This window comes from Pinus tabuliformis, chromosome 3_2 (genome assembly GCF_031772625.1).
Source record: "Pinus tabuliformis cultivar Carrire ecotype Pingquan chromosome 3_2, CPIR1, whole genome shotgun sequence".
NCBI classification, from domain to species: Eukaryota; Viridiplantae; Streptophyta; class Pinopsida; order Pinales; family Pinaceae; genus Pinus; species Pinus tabuliformis.
In genome coordinates, this window is record NC_142302.1 from 5,690,666 (window position 1) to 5,707,682 (window position 17,017).

General features: G+C 39.3%; 1 long non-coding RNA gene and 1 pseudogene across 2 annotated transcripts; both read left to right on the forward strand.

Annotated features, from left to right (window-relative positions):
* Positions 1 to 1,451: 1,451 nt before the first annotated feature.
* LOC149179535 (uncharacterized) lies at positions 1,452 to 2,180 on the forward strand (annotated as a pseudogene).
* Positions 2,181 to 3,314: 1,134 nt separating this feature from the next.
* LOC149179536 (uncharacterized) lies at positions 3,315 to 15,388 on the forward strand. 2 transcript variants are annotated; one of them, XR_016256846.1, is made up of 3 exons: positions 3,315 to 4,258; positions 4,881 to 5,101; positions 14,931 to 15,388. It is a non-coding gene; the product is annotated as an uncharacterized LOC149179536 (long non-coding RNA). The 2 variants fall into 2 exon arrangements; XR_016256847.1 differs by lacking the exon at positions 14,931 to 15,388 and having other exon boundaries at positions 3,315 to 4,329; positions 4,881 to 5,331.
* Positions 15,389 to 17,017: the final 1,629 nt, after the last annotated feature.

Genomic DNA, 17,017 nt, shown 5'->3' on the forward strand with positions numbered 1-17,017 from the left:
GCAAAAGAAAGGACGTATTTCTTTTTTAGGCATTCCTTCCTTGAATAAGGAGAATCTGGTTTATGGTCACCAAAGGCTGGCAACGATAAAGGACCATATTTGCATTTCCTGCAACTAACAACCATCATCATTTGTTCCATGATCTAACATGCCTGAGGATTGCTAGGAAGGTGTGACTATTGGTTTATACCTGTTCTAGCTGTCTGTGTATGTATACATAAAGTTGGTTGGGTGAAGCTACATATTTATTGGAATCCAGTTTGTTTCCACAAGGTTCTGCTATATGGCTGCATGCTGGAAACCATGGCTGAAGTAATGTTGGGCTGCATTTTTACAACTAATTATGCACACACTTACCATTCTATGAACAGTGCATGATGTCTATAGCATACAGAGCGTAAGTGAATAGAAGGATGTTGCATTAGATGTCACGCTAGCAGGTGGACTGTCTTGACTCTACCAGTTGTGGAAGCCAAGGTTACAACTCATTTGGTGGTGGTTATTGCTAAGGTGACAACCCTTAACAGGGACATTGATGGTGCAGGGTCTTATGTTGAAGGGCATGGTGATACTATACTCCTTTCAAGTGTAATACACCCTAGAAAGGAGGGAAGCACGTGAGGTTGGCAAAAGAAAGGACGTATTCTTTTTCAGGCATTCCTTCCTTGAATGAGGAGAATCTGGTTTATGGTCACCAAAGGCTGGCAACGATAGAGGACCATATTTGTATTTCCAGCGACTAACAAGCACCAGATACTTTGATAGAAGTGCCACTACTTATCATGAGAGGCTGCTAGCGTAGAGTATATATTCTGAAAATGATCTAGTTTCTCAATATGATTATTGGATACTTTGCTTCATCTAATACAGTGGCATGGGCAAGTTGTGCTTTAACTGCTGTAGATTTTCTACATTGCTGGATAGATCAAGGTATATGAGGGCATGTTGTTGAAGGAAACTCGTGTTGCAGAAGGTATGTTGTTGAAGGAAGTTCTTAGCTCTGAAGTACAATAACTCCAAATAAAATTAAAATGAAAGTGAGAGCATTTTTTTGGTATGCCAGAGCAATTTGTCTTCTGATCTGTATGCCAGCCATTTGCACAATATTATTCAGCCTAAATTTGCTTTCCCGTGGGTAGCAATGCTGAAAAGTTGACAAGTTTCACCTTTACAATGCTAGAATTATCTTTATGCAGGAATTCCAGGGATTTTATAACAGTTTTGAAGGTTAGGTGCTGAACGTTACCTCTTTATCTGGTGCTCTCAATGGAACAGCTCATGTCTACCCGGATGGAATGCAGTGAGCTTCCCAGAAATTGTTTGATTGTTTGTTTTATGATTTCTTTTCAGAGTATCCTTGTTTTTGATTTGGAATTTCAGATTCCCAAACTATGAGAACACTAACCTAACAATACTTGATCATACAACTCAAAAAAATGAAAATAATGTTCATGGTGCCACTCAAGTAGTCCCTGCCACAGGTATGCAATGTGATGCACACTTGGCTCACCCCTTCAATGCTTTTTGTGTTATTCAATCTGGTCATTGGGACTATTGCAGACACCTCTAGCAGAGGTCCCACCAATGGCAATAATAATAAGAAGAAAGCTGGCAATATGCGTAGGACTACATTTGATAAACATGGACAGAATTTTGAAGAAGAAGAAGAGGAGCTGCAATTTAGGCCTCCACTGGTTGAGCCTTCAAGGCCGAAAAAACATAAATTTCCTAAGGGTAAGGCTCCAAACCCACCAGTTTTTTCACAAAAAACCCATCGTTTGTCTCCCCAGCTTGAGTCTTCAAATCCTCCAGAGTTTCTGAGAAAAACCCATCAATTTTCTCCTCCGATTGATCCTCCATTTCCGCCTCAGTTTTCAGGAAAAACCCATGATTTTTCCCCCCTGGTTGAGCCAACCCAAAGCTTTTCTCATGTGGGAATGAACAAATCTAAAGTGGCCGCATCCAACGTCTTGGAAGTTCCTCATAATGAAGATATGACCAACTGTGTTAGGACTGGAGATGGCACAAACCCAGATGGCCTATCCACGGACGAACTGAATGCAATGGCTGAAAATTTTATTCATAATTTCAAGCAGCAGCTCATGTTACAGAGGATTCAATCCCGCAACGAAAGGAGGGGCAAATAGCCCAGCCCCATGGAAGGCCTTGGGCTATATCATTGTACTCGGAAATTTTAGGCCGATTGCTTTAAATCATTATATTTTTCGATTACGAAGAGAGATCCCAGTTAAGAAGATACGTATTGGGATAACGCAGGTCCGGGGATAACCATAGAGTCCCGGTAAGTCTCAGGACAATCTCACAGTAGAATAGTGAAATAGGTCTCGGTAGGTATAGGAAATGGACCCGGGCTTCTGAGAATACAAGCAGTGAAAATTAAACAGGACTGAGAGAGCTTGAAAATTAAACAGGACTGAGAGAGACGATGACCTGACCTGGAAGAAATGATGTTGTGCAGATGTTTTCTAAACAACAGCTCCGGCTCACGATTTCCAGCTCCGATACCCGTTCGTGAGATTGTCAAACCAGGCTCCTCTGTCAGTTTGAACAGTGCTATACTCTGTGAGATTGATCGAAGAAGGCTGCCGGTAGTTTGATCCAAGAAGGCTCCCGGTCATGGAAGCACGGAAACCGCAGAACAGTTGATTGTGCATCGCAGAACAGCTGTGCACCGCAAAACAGGGACCGCATAACTGGGTAGCTGCCAAACAGACAGAAGGTACCATAACACAATGCGCCATTACTACTGGAGCTTAAGAATGCATAAGCTGCGGAAGAGAACTGCACGAATTTAGCCGCAGAACTGCCTTCATGAATATCCATGAATACACGACGCCGCTCCCTTGCAGAACTATGCGGTTATGCCCACTCTATTCCGACGCCATGTGTCAGCACAAGATTGCGAAACTCCCATTTGTGCTGCTCTATTCCGACACCACGTGTCAGCGTGAGAAACAAAGAGACGACAAAAGTCCCTTTCAAAAGAAGGCCTATCGGCCTAAACATAATTTATATGAAATATGTTAAAGATGTAATCTAAATTTATGTAAAGAATAAATTTCATTTCATTTCAAGGATAAATTTCGGTAAAGAATAAATCCACACCATAAAAGTACACCACCGTAACAACTAACAAATATCTAAAATAAAAGTACACCACCGTAAGAACTAACAAATATCTAAAATAATTCGAATTTTTTTAATCAAGTAATAATATCTGAATTAAAAAAAAAAAAGCATCTAAATTGAAACCGTTTTTAAAACCCAACCAATACATTTGTTTTTCATTTTGATTTAAAATGAAAGACAACTGAATTTTATCAAAATCCATAAATCGAAATTATAATTTTATCAAACAGCGACGTGTGTCCTCTCTGAGTAAGGCGAGCTGTTGGAGACGAGAATTGGCGTGTGTTCTCTCTGAGTAAGGCAACCTGTTGGAGATGGGAATTGGAGAGGGGTTCATGTTCTGTTTGAGCAACTTGTTGAGTCCTTTCCGGGTCCTTTCTGCGTCGAGCAAGACTGATGGACACATAGATGTTTATGTTAATTAATTAGACGGGCAAAGTAATGAAGGAGGGTCTCTGTTTGAGCCCCAGACAGAGAGGGGTTCATGTTAAACCAAATGGACACAGAAGGAAGAAGGGCTGCTTGGATTTGAGTTGCGCTTGAACAAAATCTTGGATGAATTTATTCAAGAATAGATTCAAGCAAGCAATGCTTGGGTTTGAGCTAGAAAAAACAGAGACAGAAATAAACGATATAGATGCAGAGGGTTAAAGTACTGAAGAAGATAAAGAGAGGGTGATTCAATTTGTTGGTAGGAGCCGACGCAGGGCAGAGCAAAGTACCAGAATTAGAAGAAGAAGGGTGTTTAGGGTTTCACCAACCGAGGTCTATCTATCTATGAGTTTGCGTCCTCAAATGATGGTTCCCATCAGATTGAATCTTCCAAGATTTTATACAAGCTTAAAACAGTGAATGCAAGTAAAGGAAGTAAGTTCATGCAAATAAATGGAAAACAGGTGGAGGGAGGAGGGTAATACGAATTTAATGAACAATAGAACATCAGAATAGAATGTCAAGGAAAGCATAAGAGCAAAGTTGAAGGACGCATAAGATCAGAACAAAGCAGAGCATAAAGAAAATAAATACCTAGAATTAGAAAAAAAAAAGCAAGCCTGTAGTTGAGCGTTGAGCAGCAATGATCTCCACGACCCAGAAGAGCGTTGAGCAGGTAAGTTGCGTGTTTGAAGCTGTTGCTCCAATAAATAATCAAGCCCGCAAGGCTCGATATATGTTGAGCAGGTAAGTTGCGTGTTTGAAGCTGTTGCTCCAATAAATAATCAAATCCGCAAGGCTCGATATATATAACCACGGTTGCTTCTTATCTAAGATTTTGGACTTCCTTTCAACGGATATTTTGCCTGATAGCTTTTCCATGCTTTTCTTTCCTTTTGAACCGTTAACAGCTTTTCCATGCTTTTCTTCCCTTTTGAACCGTGAACAGCTTTTCCATGCTTTCCCTTCCTTCTGAACAGCTTTTCTATGCTTTTCCTTACTCTTGACCCGTTAACGAGATGTAAGGGACGTTTCTCATCTCTCTTTAATGGAAAATTTTTAAATTGTCCTCTACCACGTCACCCCACAACATTATTAATCTAGTCAGCTTGCACAAAGAAATTTCAAGTTAAAAAATATTTTGGCATGATGATGGAGGCTTTCAGAATGTTAGCTTTTTGTGATTCAGTGTTATGCTTGTTTTTGGTGTCATATATATGTGAGTTTATGCCTTGCTGTTGTGTTCATTACCTAACTGATTTTCTTTTTCTGTGATATACGAAAATTTTTGGGAGTAGATTTACGGGTTTTTCTGCACATATGTGAAGAGGAGGTTTGAACATTGGACCTATTTGAAGAGGAGGTTTGAACTTTGGACCTATTTGATTGATAAATCTATCAAGTCTTTCATTGGAAACATGCTTTACAGTATGCAGTTCCACGCCAATATCTGCAAATCTGTTTTCCACTCTGAAGTTCTTATACCGATATGCAAGCATCTCTATATTTGTCAAGACTGGTATATACTTTTTTCCCCTGTTGCTCTGGATCACATAGTATGAGGAATAAATGTTTTTCTGGTAATTCAGCTATTGTTTAAATATCTGGATGATTCAGTTATTGTTTAAATATCTGGATGAGAGGACTATGCAAATTAATTTGTACATATATAGAGGTCTGGAGCTTAGATACTTCACTTTTGTATTAAAGTGTGTGTAAATGATGAGGTTCTAGTCCAACTTCTGTGCATTTTTCTTTTTGCAACTTCCAAGCATCTTAGCAATGATTATTGTTAATTCTTCACTGTGACACTGCACCTAGTAATTCAATTTTTAATGTGAAACCTGTTCATTTATAAAGGATGAGATCTATTTTGTTCTGATTAGCATATTTATAAATTTTATTGACCATTGTCGTTGCCTCATGATTTATGAAAGATATGAGGTTTCAATCTGGAAGGTATACGTGGGTACGTGTGTATATTTTTAGTTCTGATTATCTGTTTTGTGCATTGCCATATATAAAACTTAAATCCTGATTTAGAAAGTGCATATTTACCCATATTTATAATGATTATTTTGGCATGTGTGTATATTGCCCAGGCACCTCCATATTCTTCTATAGTATATTGGTACTTTGTTACTGAGAGAGATGAAACATCCAATGTTGGTGTAAAGCTCATTTAGGATTTGCCGTTTTTTGGGTTCTAAGCTCATTTAGGATTTGCCGTTTTTGGGTTTTATATTTTTATGTTTAATTAGTTCAAATATGTTTGCATTTTTGAAATTGGATTCTCTGCACTGCAATGTCACAGGAATAATGACTATATTTTTATGTTTAATTAGTTGAAATATGTTTGCGTTTTTGTAATTGGGTTCTCTGCAGTGCAATGTCACAGGAATAATGACTACACATTGGAAGGAATATGTCTGGTGTTCACAACCACTTGCTTTTCCTCCTTACTTATGCAGAAAGGGTTCTCTTGAATCTTCAAAACAAAAATCGTTAACAATTTAATTGCATTTCAACTATTTTGTTCTGATTAAGCATATCTATAAATTTTATCAATCATTGTTCTTTTTTCATATACGAGGTTTTAATCCGAAAGGCATACACATCAGGTTTTAATCCGGAAGTGTTTGTGTGCATATGTTTAGTTCTGATGATGTGTTTTGTGCATTGCCATATAAAAGAATTAAATCATTATTTACAATGTATTTTTACCCATATTTATAATGATTATTTGCTATCTGTGCATTGTCCAAGCACCTCCATATTTTTCCATTGTATATTCCTACTTTGCTATGGAGAAAGGTGAACTATCCATTGTTCTTGTACAGCTCATTTGGGATTTGCCATTTTTCGGTTTTGGGATTTGCCATTTTTCGGTTTTTTTAGCTACATTCTCTGCACTGCAATGTGAAAGGATTAATGACTACATATTGGAAGGAATCATATGAATATGTCTGATGTTCACAAAAACTTGCTTTTCCTACTTATTTCAATAGCGTTCTCTTGAATCTTCAAATTGAAAATCGTTAACAATTCAATTGCATCTCAACTAAAAAAAATCACTACATAACATCAGCTACTGTCTTCAATTTTTCTATCAATTCGTACATACAACTACTCTGCATCCCTTTTTCTAATCTTTTCCTTGAATTAACCAGCAACTATATAATAGTTTTTTATCTGCATTTTTCACCACAAATGCTTCCAAATGTTTGGATGAAAAAATACAAAGTCCTTCCTTATAACTATCTTAGTAATTTTTACATGTTTTTTTGAGCAAATCCAACTCTCTTTCTTAATTCCCCACTACAATTACATGTTTTGTTTTTTTTTTGTGCAAATCCAACTCTCTTTCTTAATTCCCCACTGCAATTTGAGTTGCTTTACCTGCAAGCAAATTCAATAAAATCACGGAATGTTGATGGACTGTTAATAGTCCATCAACTGGACAGTGGTTATGCCGTTGTGCCCTATTTGGTAAATAAGAGTCTAGGGACAGATCCCTATTTGGTAAATAAGAGTCTAGGGAAAGATCGATCTGTTGTTGTTCTAAGAAATGGTATTATTTTTTTGGTTGCATAATCCAACTCTCTTTCTTAATTCCCCACTGCAATTTGAGTTGCTTTACCTGGAAGCAAATTCAATAAAATCACGGAATGTTAATAGTCCATCAACTGGACAGTGGTTATGCCGTTGTACCCTATTTGGTAAATAAGAGTCTAGGGACAGATCGATCTGTTGTTGTTCTAAGAAATGGTATTATTTTTTTGGTTGCATAACATACTTTGTTTGAATAGCTCATTGGAACGTTCTAAGAAATGGTATTATTTTTTGGGTTGCATAACATACTTTGTTTGAATAGCTCATTGGAACGTTCACTGTTTTTGTTTTTCTTGCTTTCCAATGAAACTCCTATCTAAAATTCATGTTTAACTTCAAAATCTATTTATAGTCAAGACTCAAGGGTAACCTGTTGCTATTAGAAATAGGATTGCTTGTGTAGTAACAGGGGGTGTTGAAATCGGTACGAGAAACAGGCTTGCCTTTAGAGTGATACAGTGGTTTTGAAATCCTTCTTAATCATCTCTGGTGGAAGTTGGTAGCAGAAACAGGCTGGCCCATCTAGTAATAAAGTGGTGTTGAAACCCCTCTTATGGTAGCAGAAACAGGCTAGCCATCTAGTAATAAATTGGTGTTGAAACCCTTCTTAGTCTCTGGTTGAGCTCGTGGAGATACTTAAATTAGGTCTCACAACTCAGACTTAAGAATGACTTGGCAAGGTGGAGAATATGACTCAGACTCAGGAAATAAATGGAATCTGCAAAATAAATGTAATTAATGTCTAATCATTATGCATGTCTGTGCTTTGTGGAACTAAAACATTAATCATCTTGGAGAGTTGATTCTTGTTAGAATTCTTGCAACCTAGCACATCTAGGTTTCTGACACAATAAAATTCAGCGGAAGCAAATGTAATGATCTCATTCACGATGACACTAACAAGTCATGCCCAATCACTGTTTTTCATTAATAATCCAAAGTTACTTGGGCTCCCATCTTGGGATAATGACCCAACTGAAAAAATGCAAAAATACAAATGCCATAGATCTGATCTAGCAGATTTGCCCTAGATCGGTGCTTAATCTCCTTGGAAGATTTGGATCTTTAGGCTCCCTTATGTATTTCCTCGAATCCGACACTCTGGAGTAGCACACTCCTCTTTAGGCTCCCTTCTGTATTTCCTTGGATCTGACACTCTGGAGTAGCACACTCCTCCCAAGGCTATTGTTGGTGTATGGTGTGTTTTCTGCCTCTACCTAGCCTTGCTTTTATAACTTTACAATAATCTCAAAGTTATTTAACAGTTTATATTAGATCTCGCCTCACTCGAGATTAATGGCTAAGATTAAAACAAAATCACGGAAGTAAATTGCTTTACTTTTCCTAAGTTTCTTTTATCTCAATAAGCTCACACTTGAGCAAGTGTTTGAAGGAGAATGTGAGCAACTTTTTCATACTTAGACACAAGGCCCGTGCAGAAGTACTTACTCGAGCTACAAAAATCAACACTCCCTCTTAGCGAGGGAGGTACTTTTTCCCTTAGAACTGTCTTCGATCCAGGACTTGTATCTGTTGCTTTGGCTACTCCCTCTCAATTGGAAGCCTTCTATGCTAGTTGGTTTGGAAAGACCCTTGAAGTCCAACTTGGCTTGGCGTTGTTCCTAGAAGCCTCCCACTCTTAAACATCTTGTAAGGTCATATTGTACCAAGAGACCTTCTGGATAGAATTTGGAGGAATCTGTTGGCTACTCCTCCCTATTTGAACCCGAAGGTTGTCTCCCTCTTAGCTGCTCAACCTTTAGCGCCTCCTGCCCCTTGTTCTTTGTCACTGGAATGCTTCTTGCAATTGCTCTTGTGCTTAAGTTCTTTTATATCTGCTATGGGTCTGTCTTGGTCCTTTACGACACCCATGAAGTCTACTGCCAATCCCCCAATTGGTACGATCTTCTTTTCTCCATCTAGGGGTTGACCTCTATCAATCATGTTGGCTTCATTGTTGGTACCAACTAAACTCTGTCAACATCTCTCTACTCACAACTTGTTGCAGTAGATCCCCTGCACAATGACTCCTTGCTGGCTATAATGTCTTGTAGCTACCTAATCATGCCCAACATAGAACACTGCTGGCGACATGATCATCTGTAACCACTCTGACACTTTGGCGGCCTGTGCCTTCCTGGCCGCTATGTCAAGCCCCTGTGCGTTATAGGTCCTTCTGTCTCTACCACTTATGCATTACACTTGAGCCCATGGCCTTCTACAAGCCATCGACTGGCAGATTCTTTTCGACAGCTCAAGCTCTATTGGCTGATCCTCACGCCACTATTCTACTCCTAAACTTGCAGTGGATTGACCTTCTATTTTTATTATTTTCATGCGGCACTGTGTTTTCTCTGATTGCAGCCATCCTCGACCTACAGTGTGCTTTGTGGCTCCATCCTACCACGTTCCGATCCCACTCCATTGGATGCAATTGCAGTTTGATTTTTGCAATCCAGGCTTGTGTACCATCGGTTGGCTAGTGCTGTTATTATGGTTGGGCATGTCAACTCACTAACCTTTTGCCTTGTGGGCACAATTCCCTGAACTGTTGCTCCCAACTGTTAGTTGGCTTGCTGATCTTTCTTCAGTGGTTGCACACTTCTAGTCGGCTTGTCCTCGGTTTTCCTCTGCTTCTCTTTCTTCTGCTACACGTGGTTGGACTATGTGATGGCTTTCTCAACTATATCGTACCTACTATAGCCTAGTCATGAGACCTCGACCTCCACTGCCAGCTTGCCCCGTGTTTCTCTGCACTTGTCACTTGCATTCCTGTGAACCATCCCATAACATGTGCCACTGTTTCTTGGCTCTTTACGCCACCATTGATTCCCTACAACCCCTGTCTCTTCTTGTTGTCGGTTTGCTTCCTTCTTGTCGTAGGTCCGAGCTGCCCTTGTTGCGTGCTAAGCTCAATGTTGCTTGAGATGCTTGTTGGGTAGGCTTCCGATCTGTCGTCGACTTGCTGAAGCACTCGCTTTTGTTGTGACCCTTTCTCTAGCAACTGTTCCACAATTTTGTCGCCCCCCAACCAGATCTGCTGGTTGAGTGGCTCTCATTGCGTAAATTTTCCCTGGCGGCTAGTTCCTCGTGGCAGGGGGGTGGGTTGTCAGGCTTGTCGGCCCGCACCGTCCTCCATCCTTCCCCACCCTTGTTTTTTTATTCGACCTTTATAAATTTGGCCCCTACTTTGTTTCTTCGGGTTCATACCACTATACGACCAAATTCTTTTTGCTAATTAAATTTTTTTCCTCCCCTTTGCACGATTGCGGCCGAACCTGGCCCAATGATTGTTATGCTCTTGACCTGTGAGAAATTCCAGAATACCAGAAATGCGAAGAAATATAGCCCAAAACATAGAATAAAATGAGGAAATCAGCAAGTATTTTACTATTCAGAAATAGATTCAATGTTCACTTGCTTCTTCAAGGGGGCAACCTCCAGCAGAGCAGAGCTCGATTATAATAAAACTCGATGATCTTTCCTTTACTGACTAAGACTATTTATAGCTAAATGACATCCAAAACCCTAACTACTAGAGGTCCCTTGCATAACACGGATTAACCACTTTATTTATTAACTATTGCCCGTTTACAACTAATTGTGGTCCCTTTTATCTAATGCAGGTCAACCACTTACAATTATTAATGCGGGCTTTATTTACTTTGTAACTAACTATGACTATGAATCAGTCCACTAGGCTTATTACATAAATAAATGGGTTAGGGTTGGACCCTAACATGCCACCCCCCATCAAAAGCAACCTTGTCCTCAAGGCTGAAGCTGCAGAAACTGTTGAAGAATAGTGGTTGGTTCCCAGGTCGCATCTTTTGGAGAGGTGTCTTTCCACTTGACGAGGACTTCCTTGATCGTGTGGCCACAAAGATGTCTTTCACAGGTATCGAGGGCCTGTTCTGGTTGGAGCTAGAGTGAGCCTTCCTCATCCAATTCGGGTAGACTAGTTTGAATTCTGCAATTGTTCCCCACCACTTTCTTGAGGCATGATACATGGAAGACCGGATGGATTTTTGAAGTTGGTGGCAAGGCCAGTTTGTAGGCGACTGCTCCAATGCACTGAAGTATCTGATAAGGTCCATAGAATTTTGGTGCCAGTTCTGGCAACCCTTTTCTTTGAGAGATGTTTACTTATATGGTTGCAATCGCAAGAATACCTAATCCCCTTCTTGAAATGTGTGCTTGGAACAATGTTGGTATGCCTGTTGCTTCATTCGATTCCGAGCTTGATGTAGATTATCTTTGAGATGAGCTATCATGGCGGCACGGTTCTATAGGAGTTGATCAACTGCCTGCACCTTAGAACATCCAGGGATATAAGAAATAGGTGAAGGTGGGAGTTGGCCATACACTGCCTCGTATGGAGTCATCTTGGTGGCTTCATGATAGTTAGTATTATACCACCATTTAGCTAAAGGTAGCCATTATACCCATTGATGTTGCTTTTCTGAAGTGAAGCACCTTAGATATGTCTCCAAACATTTGTTGACTGCTTCTGTTTGACCATCGGTTTGGGGATGATAGGCGGTACTTAGTTGGAGTTGTGTGCCTTGTAGCTTGAAAAGTTCTTGCCAAAATTTGCTGGTGAAAGTGGGGTCGCGATTAGACGCAATGGAAGTCGGGATGCCATGCAGTTTGAAGATCTATTCCATGAAAGCTTGAGCCACCAAAGTGGGGGTAAATGGGTGGGGTAGAGTGCAAAAATGAACATATTTAGAAAGTTTGTCCACAACCACCATGATGATGGATTTGTTGCCTGACTTTGGGAGACTAGTGATGAAATCCATGGAAACATCCGTCCAGAGAGAGGCAGGGAGTGGAAATGGCTGTAAGGTTCCCGATAACTTAACTGTTTCTCCTTTGTTGCGTTGACACACATCACATTCAGCTACAAAAGTAAGAATGTCGTTTTTCATGCCAGTCCAAAAGAAAGAACAACAAGTGTGAACATAAGTCTTCTGAAAGCCTGAATGCCTTGCAGTTGGAGATGAGTGCAACTCTCCCAAAATGCAGGTTTTGAGGGTGGATTCTGGCGATATAACTACTCGATCCTTGTAGCGAAGAATATCATCCTTCCAAGAGTAGTCAGTTGAGGAATTAGGATCTTCTCTCACGTTATTAATAAGTTGGGGGAGAGAGGGGTGTGAGAACCATTCCTTGCGGGTCTCTTCAATGGGAAGAGAGATTGATAGCAGGGTACTTTCATCCTCAAATTGGCGCGACAAAGCATTAGCTACTATGTTGTCATGCCCTACGTTGTCATGCCCTTTCTTGTAAATTATCTCATAATCATATCCCAACATTTTGGCCAACCATTTATTTTGCTGTGGCGATGATAGACGGTGCTCCAAAAATTATTTTAGGCTTTGATGGTCCGTGCGGATTTGGAAACGTCGCCCCAAAAAGTATGGTCGCCAGGTGTTGAATAGACATATCAAATGCCGAGTCACAACAGTGAGAGATACCATGCTCTTCCAAGTATGTGGTCATGTGTGAAGTACTACTAAAATAACATGAAAATATCAAATGCCCAGTCACAACAGTGAGAGAAACCCTGCTCTTCCAAGTATGTGGTCATGAGTGAAGTACTACTAAAATAACATACATGAAAATAAATTTGATGTTTTAGGTGCCTGACCTTTTATCTTTTAAAATAACATAGATTTGCTGAAACCTAGATCTGATCTGGACTATCACATTAAGTGAATTCTTGATCTCTATTTCCATACTTATTCCTTTATCAATGGAATGAAAAAAATTCTTGTGCTTTATTTATCCTGGTATTAACTCTTTTTATTTATGCAAATTCAAGTTTTGAACAAGCATCAGAATGTTGATTTACTATTATGCATTACAGAGTCGACAAGTTCAGGCTTTGAACAATTACTATGAATTGCCCTGGTTCTATTGGCTCTACATATTCTAATGACCTAAAATAATATACAGAAACATGAGATCCCAGTGTTTCCTCTTGTTGGACAGATGAGTAGTAGCTTCTTCCTTAAAATCTTGAGCTAGGTGAGTTATGGATAACTCTCTACGAGCTATTGGACCTTTTTGTGATATTAGATAGAATGAAAGAGAGAGACTATTGCTAAATGATTGCCAATTTAATCATTGTCAATTACAAAAGGTTCATATGACATTGAAATGGTTCAGGCCAAGATTTAGATGAAAATGTGTAGCAGTTTCATAAAGGGACAGGATGCGATAGCTACACCAGAACTGAACTAATATCCCGCAGTCGGTAGCAAGGCAATCTAATTTCAGTCAGCTCAAAACAGCTCTGTAGAGTTTATGCCTCTCTAATAAGTATCTACTTAATTCTTCAATACATTTCTCTCTCTTTTTATTCAATGGTTCCAGCAACTTGTTTTTAGAGGTGTTTGATTATATAGTTTCTTCCAATGTGTCTACTCTGTCCCTGTTGGTAGACATTTTTGTATTCATAGAGGCATATGTATATTATGGAATGACAGAAATGCTATTCTGAAATAGTGTTGACATGTAAAACACTGAAAGATGTTAAGAATCGAATTTCTTTAGAGACGGGGCAAGACAAACTGACCCACTTCATAACGTTACATCAATTCACGAAGGAAATAAGGAATTAATGCTACTCGACCATTTGTTGATGACCTTTCCCAGGGATTCAAAATTCTGGACAAGTTTAGTTGAAATGAGTCATTGTAACCACTTTCATCAAGTTTCCAAATAAGTTGAGAAGTCTCCCACATGGGTCAAGAAAAAACATTCTTTATGCGAGTGGTTAGATGCTTGAAACTTGAAGCTCATTCATATACATTGTATCTTAAGGAAATTATAGCTTACATATATGCTTGGGATGTCCATCCATGAAGACGTAATCTAATCTTTCACTACCATCTCAAGAGCTGACAATCAAGCCACTTATAAAATAGTACTTGGTGATGTAACACTACATCTAGTTTCTAGTCCAAAATTAATCACATCATGAGAACTACTTTGGATCAACTGCGGGTTCTTTTCAGTTTTGCAACATCTAGAACTGATTTTTCCAATGTCCTCTCATCCCTAATATTCTTATATTCATCATTGAGCATTTTGCTCTAGAAGCCCCACCCCTTAAGTAAGGGATTCATGTAGTCTATCTAACTATTATTGTCTTGACTTCAGTGAGTGCCATGCCAATATCTAGTTAATGCATTTTTTCCTGCATTTACCTTTTATCTTCTTCAAATCATCAATGGTTGACTGAATTGATTTCTTCTCTCTAGTCTGCATGGTACTAGTTCTGTCATGCTTCTATGTTCTTTCTTCATCTTGGGATTTGACTTCATAGATCATCCTCTTCTTTAGTGTAGTCAATTTAAACCGAGTCCATAGCATCCTTTGGCCTTTGATTCTCTATTTTATAGAGATCATCCACTTCGAAATGTTTGGCTTTGAATTTGAATCCACAACTTCATTTCCTTTCTCTCAAGCCCATTCCTTGTCTATGAAAGGGGTTGCTTGCAACTTGAAAACATTATTTTCTTTTAGTTGCTGAGCTAATGTATCTTTCAATTTTGTTTAGCTGTTCAACTTGAAGTGAAATAACAACTAGTAAAGCATCCTACTTCTTTTGTCCTTCCTTTCAATTGATTTTTCAAAAGAGTGGAGTCTAAAGGCTTACCCAAATCAATGTTTTCAAAAGATTGGGGTCTAAAGGCTTACCCAAATCAATGTGTGCGGTTTTGCAGGTAGGAAACAATGAATAAGCACCGGTGATGATCATTAATTAGTTGAAGTTCTCCTAGTGACAACTCACATGATGAACTTGCATGGAGAGCTATAGAGTAGATAAAGCGTGGTTTCCTTCAACTTCACCGACTACTCTGATTTCTCATGTTCAATTTGTTAAACATGATCATTGAAAACATTTGCATCACCTTCTCATCTAGTGAAGGAGTTGAGATGTCATAAATATTTGTCTACTGAAGTACTGTATTCCTTGGCTTACCATCTCTGTAAATCCCTTCTCCATCTATAGGAAAATTTTGTATTGTTTTGTTGGAAATTTCCCTTCTCCATCTATAGGAAAATTTTGTATTGTTTTGTTGGAAATTTCCTGTTTAAAAGGACTCTGGAGAATCACAGATTCTTCATTGATTTCACCATCGTCCTTAGGATTATAAATTACCTGCAATATCCTTTTATGAGTATTGATGGTTTTGTAGGGGTAGAAAAAACATTTCAAGAAGGTTTTCGAATGGGGTAGCAGTTTATGAAGTGGAGTTTATATATTTTTTCTAAATAAAGATTCCTTTAATTGTTAAAGGAATGATATACACATGGCTTTAATATAAAAAAGAGGGCTGCAAATGTAGCTTCTACTAAATCACCAACTCACATAATGTCTACATATGTTGTTTATGAAATACATATGTTGTCCATGAAATAGACTACACATAATGTCTACATATGTTGTTTATGAAATACATATGTTGTCCATGAAATAGACTACAGGATACTACATAAGTAAATAAATACTAAGCATTGACCACACTAGTTACCCAAGGAGGCTAGTCATGTTAATCATCTCACATAATGTCTACACGTGTTGTCCATGAAAGAGACTACAAGATACTACCTAAGTAAATAAATAGGAAGCATTGACCACACTAGTTGCCCAAGGAGGCTAGTCGTGTTAATCATCTAGGGTAGGGTTCCAACCCAAGACATGGGGATTGACGCTAGGAGGCTAGAGTGGATTCACCCATCTATAGGAGGTTGGGGAAGCTTAAGACCATATAGTAGGGATAACATCATTACTTGCTTGTTGCTTGGTGGACTATATGTTGGAATTTGGGTAGCTCGAAAGGTATTTCCGAGTGGTGAAAACCCACCAAAAGGACTTGGTTGGGAAAGTTACCCAAGTAGTTGGGGTTTTGACCCAAAGATGTGGGTTTGGACCCAAGACAATTAATTATTTATAAGAGGAGACTGGACAAAACTCTAAAGGATCTAAGACTTTGCGTAAGAAACCCCGAGGGAAAATTATAAATAAGAGGAGACTAATGGAGATCTCTCATATCATAGCAATCTCATTCTTGTGTTGAACAACAAGCTTATGAGAGAGCCGAGATCCTCGAGAAGAATCCACGACTAGGAGAAATATTAATTATATGGTTTGTTTTCTATTTGGGAGAAGGATTCTACCCTAGAGAAGTAGGTCGAGTTACCTACTACTGGATGAGGAGGATATGGTCCGCTATATGTCCAGGTGATGAACATAATGCAAGAAGATATCAAACTTTTTTGCCATGGTGTCAGTGCGGTCATTACGACGACATTCTATATCCACCAAAGTTTGAAAATGGGTTTCCAGCCTTTCCTCGATTCTGGAGAATGTCGAGTTGCTTTGACTGATTGTTTTATGTTTCAGTCTCTATGAATTTCCCCATAAGAATCTTCATGTGCCACATTGTGTCCACAGTGTTATGGTAGAGGGTTTCACCGGTCCTGGTGACGTCTATGTCAATCACCCTATCCACCTCTTCAACCACGTGACCCTTAAACTTATTTTCTCCGTTGCTCTGTGACTTCTTTCTCCCATTGTTTTACAAAACGGCCGAATCGACTCCGACTCGGCCGAGTCGAACCGAGTCAAAGGCCTGGGGAGTGACTCGGCCAGCTACCGGTTCGGTTGACCGAGTCACATGGCCGAGTCATATGTGACTCGGTCAACCCGGCCGGGTAGCTGGCCGAGTCACTCCCCAAATCACAATATAAGTGTTATTACTGAAGGTGAGGATTTGCTGAAGGTGTATAGTGTTATTACTGTTGC